This window comes from Heptranchias perlo, chromosome 18 (genome assembly GCF_035084215.1).
Source record: "Heptranchias perlo isolate sHepPer1 chromosome 18, sHepPer1.hap1, whole genome shotgun sequence".
NCBI lineage: Eukaryota > Metazoa > Chordata > Chondrichthyes > Hexanchiformes > Hexanchidae > Heptranchias > Heptranchias perlo.
This window is the reverse complement of record NC_090342.1, coordinates 40763658-40776744: the sequence shown is the minus strand read 5'-3', so window position 1 is coordinate 40776744 and position 13087 is coordinate 40763658. Positions and strand designations below refer to the sequence as shown.

General features: G+C 40.8%; 1 protein-coding gene across 1 annotated transcript in view; it reads left to right on the top strand.

The window, feature by feature from the left end:
- The first annotated feature begins 3245 nt into the window (after nucleotides 1-3245).
- LOC137334794 (proline-rich protein 5-like) overlaps nucleotides 3246-13087 on the top strand; it is a 101027-nt gene continuing 91185 nt past the window's right edge. The window contains exon 1 of the mRNA XM_067999772.1: nucleotides 3246-3588. The gene's annotated coding sequence lies outside the window, so the exon portion shown is untranslated. The remainder of the gene's footprint in view (nucleotides 3589-13087) is intronic.

Below are 13087 nucleotides of genomic sequence, written 5' to 3'. Positions count from 1 at the left end.
ATAAGATGCGCAGGTAGGCAAGTCCCTTCTTCATATTTAGAGGACATTAAAAACGTGTGCGAAGATACAACTTGTGCACAAAATTTCACTAAACACGAAAGCAGAGACTGTGAAAAAGGTTGACAGCTGTAATTCTCACACACTCCGATGTTGATTGAGGTTTACAAAAAAACATTTAACAGATGCGCTTGCATTGTGCAAGAGCACTTTTCATACAAGCACTATAACAAAGTTCACTTATGTCCTTTGCTACATAAAAATGACATGCAATCCAATGTCGGTTCAGTCAGCCATTGTGGATGTTATCAGCACTCACCTTGAGTTAGCAGTTTCAAGTCAATCTACAGTTAACAAACTGCTTTTGATTAGTGGTTTATGAAATGATCAATTTGCTGACTGAATTAAAACCTTTGAATGTTTTCCCAAGTATTCATTATTTCACATTTATTCACAGTAGTGGATTGTTACTTCAGAAGCACAGGAGATAATATTGTGAAATAAAAGGGCAAAAGGGTAAAAATGGTTCAATGCTGTATTTTTAAACAGGGTAAGCGTCCAGAATAGTCAAGAACTTTGGGGTGATTTTCATCTTGCTGCTGCTGGTTTGTGCTCAAATGCAGGGTGAAAGGGGAACCAAAATCAAGCATCAGGTAGTCATGCCAAATTACCACTGCATTGACATCTGTTCACGTGCAAATAGTGGACTTGCACAATGCAAGCCAAGCGCATCTGTTAATGTTTTCAGTAAACCTCAATCAACGTCTGAATGTGTGAGAATTACAGCTGTTAACCTTTCTCACAGTCTCTGCTTTCATGTTTAGTGAAATTTTGTGCACAAGTTGTATCTTCGCACACGTTTTTAATGTCCTCTAAATATGAAGAAGGGACTTGCCTACCTGTGCATCTTATGGAGGCTTTACTCAAATAGCAAATAGGGATCACATGGCTTAAACTAGAATCATCTTTCTTGACATCATTTGGGCCCCAATGCCATTTTCGTCTCTGTGCGCCTGAGTACCACCAGCTCCTGCTCCCACCCACCTACCATGGATGGTGCAAGCTGGGAGCTGGCCTTTATGAATGATAATTAAAGGGATCCTCAGCTGCTGTCAGGTAAAGGTGGATGGAGCTTTTGGAGACGTTTTTTCTGGCAGTCGCTTGTGGGTTTTCCAGCTTAATGGTTCTGAAATCTTATGTAGTTGCTGCATTAAATTCGACAGTCATGTCTGCCGCTCGGCAGTGCTGCTGCATTCCATTCCTGGAATTTTAAAGTGCTGCATGTGAGCGTATCTGGTGGACAACTGGTTTAGCCATTCATCACCAGATCTGGCTAGACCACATCAAGCACTATCAGGCCCTGCTGTCCCCTCCCAAAACTGCTCACTACTTCATGATCATCCTGAGAGCAAAGATGGGCCCCCGGCTTCTTTTCTCCTCTACCAACCGTCTCCTTAAACCCCTCTCCCTGGCTCCCTCCACCCTCACCTCTATGATGCAAATGCAAGGAGCTCATGGACTTCTTTGTCACTAAGATTGAGACCATCCGTTCAGCTACCTCTGCCGCTTCCCTCCCTTCCCTGCTATAGCCCTGAACTTGCATCTTTCTCTAGTTTCTTTCATATCTCCCCTCATGCCCTCTCTGAGCTCATCTTGTCCATGAGATCCACCTCCTGCTTTCTCGACCCTATTCCCAAAAAACTGACCATCCAACTTCCCTTCCTGCCCTCTATGCTGCCTGATGTTCTTAACGGTTCCCTCTCCTCGGGTACTGTCCCCTCATTTCAAATCTACCATCTTCACCCGCCTCCTGAAAAGAAACACCTTTGACCCCTCTGTCCTAGCAAACGATTGCCCCATCTTCAACCTCCCTCTCAAGTCCTTGAACATGTTGTTGCCTCCCAAATCCATGCCAATATTTCCCGCAACTCCACGTTTGAACCTCTCTAATCAGGTTTCCGCCACTGCCACAGTACTGAAATGGCCTTAATCAAAGTCACAAATGAGATGCTATGTGACTGTGACCGTGGTGCACTATCCCTCCACATCCTTCTTGACCTGTCGGCAGCCATTGACACAGTTGACCACACTATCCTCCTCCAGTGCCTCCCTTGCATTGTCCAACTGAGTGCCCTCTTATGGTTCCACTCTTACCTATCCAATCATAGCCAGAGAATCTTATGCAATGGCTTCTCTTCCCATCCCTGCACCATTACCTCTGGATCTATCCTTGGCCCTATTCTCATCTACATGCTGTCACTCGGTGACATCATCCAAAGATATAATGCCAAATTCCACATATACGCTGATCACACCCAGCTCTACCTCGCCACCAACTCTCTCGACCCATGTGACATCGCCTGTCTCCGCCTCTGCCTCAGCTCATCTGCTGAAACCTTCATCCATGCGTTTGTTACCTTAAGACTTGACTATTTCGATGCTCTGTTGGCCAGCCTCCCCTCTTCCACCTTCCTTAAATTTGAGCTCATCCAAAACTCTGCTGCCCATATCCTAACTCGCAACAAGTCCTACCCACTTACCCACTTTGGCTCCTGGACTAGCAATGCCTCGATTTTAAAATTCTCATCTTTGTGTCCAAATCCCTCCATGGCCTCACCCCTCCCTATCTCTGTAACCTCCTCCAAATCTATGTTCCTCCAACACTGGCCTCTTGTACATCCCCCACTCCCTTCGCCCTCCCATTGGTGGCTGTGCCTTCAGCTGTCTAGGTCCTAAACTCTGGAATTCCCTCCCTAAAATCTCCACCTCTCTCTCCTTTTTAGGCGCTCTTTAAAACCTACCTCTTAAACCAAGCTTTTGGTCACCTGTCTCCTTCTTTGGCTCGGTGTCAATTTTTGTCTCCCTGTCAATTGTGTGAAGAACCTTGGGACGTTTTTCCATGTTAAAGGTGCAATATAAATGCAAGTTGTTGTTGAAGTTGTGACAAAATGACACAGGGCTATTCTCCTTCTGCAACATAATGAAATTACAAAAAAAAGGACTGCTTTATAATGCAAGTGTACCTGGCAAATTCACAAATCGCCCTTTATTTAGAGCATCCCTGCACAAATACAATAAAGGTGTTGTTATGGTACAGTTATCTCATTAAATGACAAGAGAAAGAGAACCAGCGGAAAACTAATCACTTATTCATATCTTGGCCCTTGCTTCTGACGTACCGTTTGTGCTCGTGTTGCTGTGGTTTGGGGGCGGATGTTGCCTTGAAGTCCCTTCTTCTGGCTGTACTCCAGTTCAGTTTGCAGTAAGCACGTTGTGCATCTCCCCACAAACATCTTACACCAGCCGGACGGCTGCAAAACGGGCAAGAAGAAAGAGGAAATAAAATTATAATTAAAATATAAGACAACCAGCAGAAGAACTGTTTTCATTCAAACGTACGCTCATTTGCAGAGGGGAACCCTCTCCACGCCGAGACCTCGATGGGTTTGCTAGCGCGGTGCGGTGAAACTGACGAGTTCGTCAATTGCATCGTTTGATGAATAAAATATTTGCAGTTGGCTGCAGGAGCTTCTGGTGACTGTTGCTGTTGGCATCTCACACTGTCGCTGTCTGCAGAGGCTGTAAGTTACGGTAGGTGAAAAGGATATATATCTTTTCAGCAAAAAAACCCCAATGTTTTTTAATTGCTACTTTTCATGATAAAGACAAGTGAAATCCCAGTAGGCAGATAGCGGGGAAGTCTTACAGTAAAAGCCGAGCGAGGTGTTAGAAGGGGTTGGATTGTCTTGGAAATTAGATGCAGTCACAAGAGCTGTTTCCTCCTCTCCCAAGCATCAAGGAGCCATATCTTGGCTGAATTTAAAGCTAGAATGTTGGAACTAGATTTTTAATGCAAACTTGGAAATGTTTTTAAACTGAAATGCAAGTGTGTGCAGTGTCAAATTTGAATAAATAGTATACAGTTAACATGTTTTACCGCCAATTTTGGGGAGGAAAGTCTATTGGAAAGGTCGTGTTGATTTCACCCACTGATGCAGTGTTTAAAAAGTTCATGTGCATCTTTAAACATGGGGTTGAAATGTTACCCCACCGATCTTTGACACACAACTTTGTGGGATCAGACCATGTCTTGTAGTTATATAACTAAGAATTGTGGTTAGCTACCAAACAGGGTGACTTCAGGGGACTGGGTGGCACAGCAGGTTAAATTGCAGTCCTTTCATCTCTGATAACCTGAGTTCAAATTCAAGCTAGACTGGGGTGGGGTAGTGTCTCACTTCTCTGCAGGCTGTGAGGGGTAAACTGGAAACGAGATTTGGCCAATATGGAGCCAGTTCTTGGTGGGTCCACAGCCCTGAAATAAACACTAAATTGATACTAATTCAAAGAGACCACAAGGATAGCTGTTGTGTGACAGGGAAATGTCACACCAATGCAGCAGGGTGCGCTGTTCTGAGATGGTAGGTTAAGACAGATTGTTGCGAAAGATACATCAAACTGTATACCTTTACCTGGGAGCACTTGACATTGACACTGGATCGCAAAAGACTTCGATTTCCTAGCGGTGACAATTCACTTTCATAAGCACAAAAAATCATCCAAATAGATGTATAATGAAGGCAGTGTGAATTTGAAGAGCAGATTGTACTTTGTTCATTAGCGAACCAGACTCTTTATGACTTTAGCTCCACAACATCAATCTTCTATTGGCATTACATAATTCAGGCTGACACTCCAGTGCAGTACTGAGTGGGTGCTGCACTATTGGAGGTGCTGTCTTTTGGATGTGACATTAAACAAAAGCCTCGTTTGTCATCTCAGTTGGACATTAAAGATCCCATGGCACTATTTTGAAGAAGAGCATGGGTCTTCTCAGTGTCTTGGCCAATATTTTTCCCTCAACCAACATCACTAATACAGATTACCTGGTCATTATCTCATTGCTGTTTGTGGAACCAAGCTGCGTTTCCTATGTTACAACAGTGAATACACTTCAAAAGTACTTCATTGGCTGTAAAGCGCTTTGGAACATCCTGAGGTTATGAAAGGTGCCATATAAATACAAGTTCTTTCTTTCTGTTGCAGCAGTATAAGTGATTGAAACCTGCAGTATTTAAACAGCAACATTAGTTAAGCCTAAAACTGATGGTGGATTTGGAGTGCTAGGCTGAATAAATGTGTCAGCATGTTTTTTAAAAATCCACTTTGGCATTACTATGCACCCAACTAAGCTATTGGTGAGAGTCTTCCCAGCAATGCTGGGAGTGTGAAGCAGAGGGCAGCTTTCCACATCACAGTGCTCCTAAACTCTAAATTGTAGTTTAGACTTTTGAAGAGCAGGAATTTCTCCTGATGTCCTGCCAAACATTCCTCCCTCAGCCAATAACACCAAAAACAGATTAACCGTTCATTGCTGATTGTGGAATCTTGCTGTCCTATTCTCCTACATAATAACAATCACAGTAATTCATTGCACATTTCAGAGAGATGCAAGTCTTTTTTTATTGGGAACTTGCTCAGGACAATTCCTAAACCTTTTAAATTTACACTTTAATGAAAGCTTCAATTCGAAGCACCCATATGGCCCCCATAATATTGATGCCAAACTGGTTCTATATGTTTACAAATTTGTACTGATGTTAGCTACCAAAAATTAAACAGAGGAAGCCAATGTGTTTGGTGCATGGCAGCAAAATATTACCATCATAAAATAATCTGTTCAAAACAATTACCCCACCATAAAGAGAACAAATTAGTGAAATAACATGAAGACAAAAACAATAACTTACATATGTGTTTATCATATGGAAATTCAGGCACTCAACTACAGCAGTATAGATAGACTGAGGACACAGGAGCAATCCTCCCAAAACTTAAAAATTTACTAATTGTGGTATGATCTATCGATCAAAGTATTGGGCACCCAAATTTGAAATCCTATTGATGTTTCTGCTCCATCATGTTGCAATTTGCATCAATGTGTAATCCTTATGGTAAACTCAGTTATACAAATTGTTCACTAATCCTTTACCAGCCATGTGCTGACACCACATCTGGCTTCATAAATTGAACAGATTGCTGTGAGAACACAATCAAAGTGTAGGTGAGTCACCCTTACATCAGCATTGTACAGTAACAAAGTTCACAAAAAAACAGCCTTCAAAACCTCATTTAAAATAAAACTGGAAGGCTGTTTTCACTCTAACTCCCATGTATAGTGCAATAGATATTCTATCTCTCTGTCGCTCTCTGTCACTCTCTCCGTCATGCTCTCTGTGTCTGTCTGTCTCTCTGTCCCTCTCTCCTCCTCCCATCTGTCAAATAATATTTCCTCAAAACTGTTTAAATGTAAAATGGATTGGTTCATTTAGCAAATACAAGCTGCCCTAAGGCGATTCAGTCTTGAAAATTAGAAACTGTTTACAAACTTTATGCACAAGGTTGTCTGAGAGTCATGTGAAAGATCATAATAGTAAGGAGTATGTAAAAGAAAGTGGGATTAATATGGTTTTAAATGAGGGAGGCATAATTATTGTGTGTTTTATGCAAGGTCAAGGTACATCATATTGTTATGAAGCGAAAGGTGTGTTGCAGCGATGGTGTTTGATGTGGTTTCTCCATTAATGAGGGATCTATAAATAATATGTCATATCAGAAAGAATTAATGTGAAGGCCATGTTATTGATATGGGGCATGGTTGTCATAGCAAGTTATTTCTCTAATCGTTCTGCACACACTTGTGCAAATCCAACAGTCTTCCTCCATACCATACCAAGAATGCTGGGGAAAAGTTCTGCATCACTGTGGCTGATTTGTTCCTGAGGGGGACCCTGTGAAAGGCTTTTCCACTGAGAACTCCTTTCAAAGCTCCACAGACAGCAATCTGTAAGTTTTTTAAAATAGTTTTAGAAAACCATGCGTTCTTGAACCCACGACCTTCTGACTCAGAGGTAAATCAATGGTTTACAGCTTAATATAAAGTTATACATTTATAAATTTTGAAGTTGGAGTGATTTATATCACGGTACTTTAGCACTTTGAAAAAAGTTACACCAGACAAGATTGACTGACTTCTGTTTTGTTTTGCGATTAACTGTTTTATTGCCAGCAGCTCAAGGGAACTTCCAGCTGTCTGAGTTGGCCAAGTTTTGGAGATTTTCAACCCACAAATTGTAACTCTGAAACAAACAATATTACAGCAAGAATGCTACTGAGTGTGACGGAGGGGTGGATAGTGAGTCCAGTAGCGGGGTGCTGATTAAGCACACTGCTCTGTCCTGGATGGTGTTCAGCTTCTTGAGTGTTGATGCACTGCACCCATCCAGGCGAGTGGTGAGTATTCCACTGCACTCCAGACATGAGCCTTGTAGATGGTGGAGAGGTTTTGAGAGGTCAGGAGGTAAGCCATTCATTGTAGAGTACCCAGCTTCTGCCCTGCTCTTGTAGCCATGGTGTTGATGGGGCTGGTGCAAATCAGCTTCGGGCCAATGGTAACATCCAAGATGTTGATGGTGGGAAACTCAGTGATGGTGGTAGCACTGAAGGTCACAAGGAGATAGCTGGGCTTTCTCTTGTTCGAGCTGAGTCAGAAGGTCATGGGTTCAAGAACACATGGTTTTCTAAAACTATTTTTTTTAAACTTACAGATTGCTGACTGTGGAGCTTTGAAAGGAGTTCTCAGTGGAAGAGCCTTTCACAAGGTGCCACTCAGGAGCAAATCAGCCACAGTGCTGCAGAACTTTGCCCCAACATTACCTGGCACTAATTGGCACAAATGTTACCTGCCACTTGTTAGCCCAAACCAGGATATTATCCAAGTCCTGCTGTGTGCTGTGATGGGCTACTTCATTATTGGAGGAGTTGTGAATGATGCTGAACATGATTTTTAACACTGTCCTTATAAAACAGCATATCATCTGACTTAACATGAGCAATGCAACAGAAGATCTGCTAGAAAGTACACAAGGTTTTCTTGTTACAGATGCAGAGAATCTTTTTTAAAATTATAAAAGAAAACCAGTTATTTCCCAGAGCTGCTAATCTACAGAGAAATAATCACTTTCTAAATTACTTCAGAAGGTGCGTAAGAGGAATTGATTCTGAAGATGCACCTATTTACAGCAGTTAGATCTTGTGACCTTAAAATAACAGGCCAGCTTACACACAACTGCAGAATAACACTTTACATGGTACAGTGCTCCTGTCCTTGTATTCTAAAACTTACCATAAGTAACACCATGAGAGATCTGCTCTCCATTTCTGAATAATGATGTGGCCTTTCTCTAATTTTATTTCCTTGCAGAAAGAAGGTTAAATAGTTATATTACTGTTTTCTAGTGCTTCTGAGGTCCAACAATTTGTTTTGCAGGTGAGACTCATTCTCAAAAAGTAGCCTCTGATTGACTTATCACTGGTTCCAAAAACAGTTTTTCAGCCAGGACATTGGAAATCAAGCTGGTGATGTTACTGAAGTGATTAAGACGATCTTTTAAAGTTTGTTTCAGTGCAACATCAGGCACTGCCAACTCACTTGATGAGCAGAGAACTGCAAAAATGAGTTATCTGGTTGCAACATTCCAGGGGTTAAAAGTTGCAGAGATTTGATCAGGTACTTCTTTTTGTAATTTTCCCCCAATTTTCTCCTCTCTCCTGAGGAGATACTTTTTCCTGTCATGTGGTCCCATAGCTGCTGACAATCCTTTAGTGCCTTGTCCAAATTGCCATTCTTAACATGTGAGCATAAGTGGTGAATGTTGGCAGCGTATTTTACCATGGAAGGGCACACAACTGGGCTCAATTTTGTCCTCGCCCGTGTCCACACCCACAGGCCCAGGAAGCCAATTGGTGCCCTAGCTGGGAGCAAGAAATTTAACACACACATCAAGAATCTTCCTGGCATGTACAACTTAGTTCCACATCAGGCAGTACCATTATCCATTGGGAGAGCCATAATGATTGTAACACTTATTGTACAATGGAAAAATTTAGTATAATCAGGTTTTAGGAACTGCTGCTGACTTTACTCATTCAACAACTGGCCTGTCAAGTATAATGCATTTCTATGCAACAAACATTACTCTGGTGTGACCAGAGCAATCTTTATGGCTTCGATTTTCAATTATGTGAAAAACTGGCCTTTACAACCAATTGAAAGAACAATTTTCTTTAAAGTTACTCCTACCATCCATTATAGTAACTGCTTAGGACAGGGTGGGGTCCACAAGTGTATAAGAATCAAAGTGAGAGCATAGCTGGCCTTCACATTTGTTCTGTAGCACAGCAATATTATAGTGGAATCTATTCATTAGTTCTTTAATGTCAATGGAGTTCTTAGTCCAATGATGGAGGATGTTTTTGGTGTAAACACTAGAGATGGTGTTAAGTAAACTAAATGTACAAGAAATAGAAAGTGTGAAAGTTAGTTAAAGGCTTATACGTATCAGACTCTACTGAAACCTTTGGAGATGCACAAATGAATACATTTTTATATGTTAAAAGTTTAAAATGAATTAATCAAGATTTATACACTTTCTTGACTTATATCACATTACTTGCAGATGCATACATTCAAGTTCTTATATAGTTCTGTACATTTTGATAGCACTACTTGTTGAGGGTTGCCAGGGCCAGAATTGTTCCTCGGTAGAATGGAGCTTAGGTTGAGTGTGAAAATTGGTGGGTTTCCTGGACACTGGGTGTTATAGTCCCAATTTGGACTTCCAGCACCATCTGTGTATGGCTGAGACTGGAGAACTATGGGAAGTTAAATTCCTCTGGTAGGGTGCGCATTCTCCATGCGACATTGGGTGTCTAGCTAGATTTAATCTGCAGATAAGCAAAAACACCGAAGAACTCAAGGTTTCCCAGCATGACCTCTTGAATTATGAAACATATTTAACCTTGGGATTTACTACATAAAGGCTTCTGTAAACTTTTATTCCATGTTTAAAAAAAGTGCTGGCAGTAAAATATACAGTTGTTTCTGATGAGCTGAAAACAGAAATCTACATGTATTTAAGAACTATATAGAAGTAAAACTGCCTGCCTGTCACAAATAGGCACAAATATGCTGTTTAAAGTTAAGTAAATGCCACCATATTGGCTCATTTTATTTCAGATGATAGTAGATGTTTAGAGAAGGCCAAGGTTTGGTATGAAGTGAAATTATACTGTAAGTCCATCCATGTGATGTGTTGAGTTTCATCTGGAACACTTTCAATTTAAACTAGGTCAAGTGCTTTTTATGAAAAAAGGGAAGCAGTCATGTTTTTTAGTATGGCTGTTAGACAGTAGAATTTTAAACCTGCCAAACAAATGCATTCTATACTCCCCATACTCACCCCAACCCTATCCCTTCCTTTTCTCCTGTAGTGTGTCTTCCATCATAATTGACATATGCTTATCCAGCCTGTTACCATACCTAACCTAAAGATAATGGGGACTGGCTGAATTGTGGAAGTGCTGTCCTGCTTTTTTTAATTAAAACAATGTACATAAAATGCATACTTCAAGAACAATACTTCGAATTTACTATTTCTTTAAATGGAGCAGTTTCATAGACAAAAATCCCACCAAATAACATTCCTGCAGAATCCAGCTCAAATATTAGAAACGGCCAGTTCCTTTAAAACCTACCATAATATTGTTTACAATTTGCACCGATATTCATATAATGCCAAGAACTCTCGAACATGGTAACGCCCACTATGTAGTATCCAGGCCGCTGCATTTATCCAAGTTACTTCTACTCTTCTCTATTGAACAAACATTTTCTAAACTGTGCAACTGATGTGAGGGCCAGGTATTGGAGAGAAACCAATTTTTTTCCTGCTGAATAAAACAGTGATTTTATCAATAGTTTTGTGCCACGTACAACATCCATTGGATGTCAACTTGTCTGATTTTGAAAGTATATGTAACTACACTTAAAACTTTTTAACCTTTTTTTTAATTTAGTATAATTAGGGACCGTCATAATTCTCAATTTTTTTCACAAAAGTACAAAGATTGTTCTTCAATATTCCCTCTCTTCCCAAAAATGGACTGTTAAAACAGTTGAAAATCATTATATTGTACTAGCTGATCTCCTGTGACATTGCTCATTGGTGGTTGGAACTTGGTTGCAACATTTAGCTCTTAATTTTATTTATCCTTTTAAGGTCACTGTTCAGATGCTTTGTGTCGGAAAGTGGCCCAAATAGGCATACCCCAGGGCAATTAGAAGCTAATTACTGTTGCTGTTGGAAGTTTCTCTGGATTGGTTGGTTCCCCTCCTTAGGGTGAAGCATTAAGATCAGGAAAAACAGCAGGAATTTATTGGGCCTTTCTGTTAAATGTCTTGGAACATTTTTCGACATTAGAAGTAATATATAAACACATTGTTATTGTTGTTTTGAAACTTCAGGCATATTAGCATGTAAAGGGCATCATTATACATGCATGGGGGATAGGGTTACCGACCCTCCAGAATTGCCCTGGAGTCTCCAGGAATTAAAGTATAATCTCCAGGACGTTGCTGCGAGAAACCTCCGCAGACTCCTTAATTGAGGAGGGGGGAGGAATGTAAGTTCAAAATTAAGTCATGTCTGATTTAGGATTGAACTTGTTTAAAATGCATGTAAATACCACAGTGTAATATTGAGCAACTTTTAAAGTAGAACAATTCAAAGAAAGCAGTATTTTTTGAAAAGGTGTATTGAGAATAAAGCTGGAAGAACTTTGTGCGCCATGAGTAGACACATGAATTTAGATGTAAATGACGTTGTTTAACGGTGACAACACACACGGCATCTCAGCGCCACAACGAGCTGCCTTCGAGACTGCAGCGGGGACGAGACTGTCATCCACCTCCTGGTGGACTGCCAAATTTGCGCAGAAGGCGTGGAGAGACACGCATTGGTATCTGTCCCGGTTCATCCCCAACAGCTCAGTAACATAGGACGCTGTGTTCTGCGGGCTGTTCTCCGGGACGCACACTGAGACAGATATTAATTGCTGCTGAAAGACTATCAACTCAGTGAAGGAGGTCCTTTGGTCCGCCCCAAACCTGCTGGTCTTCCATGACCAACTGCTGCCAACTGGCACGCTCCAAGGTCCAGGAATATGTGCTGCGGGACGCACTGAAGCGAAGTGCAGCCTATGTAAAAGCTCTATGGAGAAAGGGCACCATGTAAGGCCATTTCACCTTATATTGTACAGCATGTATTAGAAGATGTGTATGTGTTTTAAATTGTAATAATGGGATCGTATTGTTTATGATCTGTAATGTATTGATTTTGAATTGTAATTGTGACATCTACATTGAACTGTATGTATCTTTAAATTTTATGAAATAAAGTATATTTAGACATTTTTTAAAGAGACAAACGGTCCACCTGATAGCCTTTCAAAGTTGACAATGCTGCTTTAATGAAGTGACGCCTATTGTCTTCTGTCATGTTGGATGTTAGCTGCTACATCAAATTTGTACCATACTGCGCCGTGTTCATAATGCTGCCCTGTTGACATCTAAAGCAAGTCTGTTTTTATATTTGCAACTTTACAAAACCTGTGATCTGGAAACTGTCCTGATCTAGTTTTGCCAATATAGATAGAAGTAATTGGCCTTTGAAATTTGGTAAATATTTCTTTTCAGAATTTACCAGGCAGCTTGGTTTTATGGCACTTTTTTTGTTGCACGCTATTTTGTTGCAACATATTTTCATACATTACATTTATTAATACCAGATACTAAGTACATAGTACAGAGTGACAGCAAGTGAGCCTTATAAAGTAGCTTGCAAATAACTCCGGAGACAGGTTCGGTTGCATGGTTACTACTGACAGGATGTTCTGCTGGATTTGCCTGATGACTCAGTGTCTGGTGGGTTTTGGCTGTGCAGCATAGCTTTGTGAATTGCTATATTAGAATGAATGAAGCGTGTCTCTCGATGAAGTGTTCAAGTTTTGTAGATAAAGCTGCAGCTAACCAGGGACAGGGTCCAGGTTTTAGAAAACTTCTCCTGATTCATGATGAATCCATGAATTTCTGATCTTGTGTAAGTATAAGATGTGGGGATCATCTTGAAACTAGCATCCTGGTGTTGGAGATTTTGTTCAATTACCTTAGGGATTTGAAAAGAAATTTTAC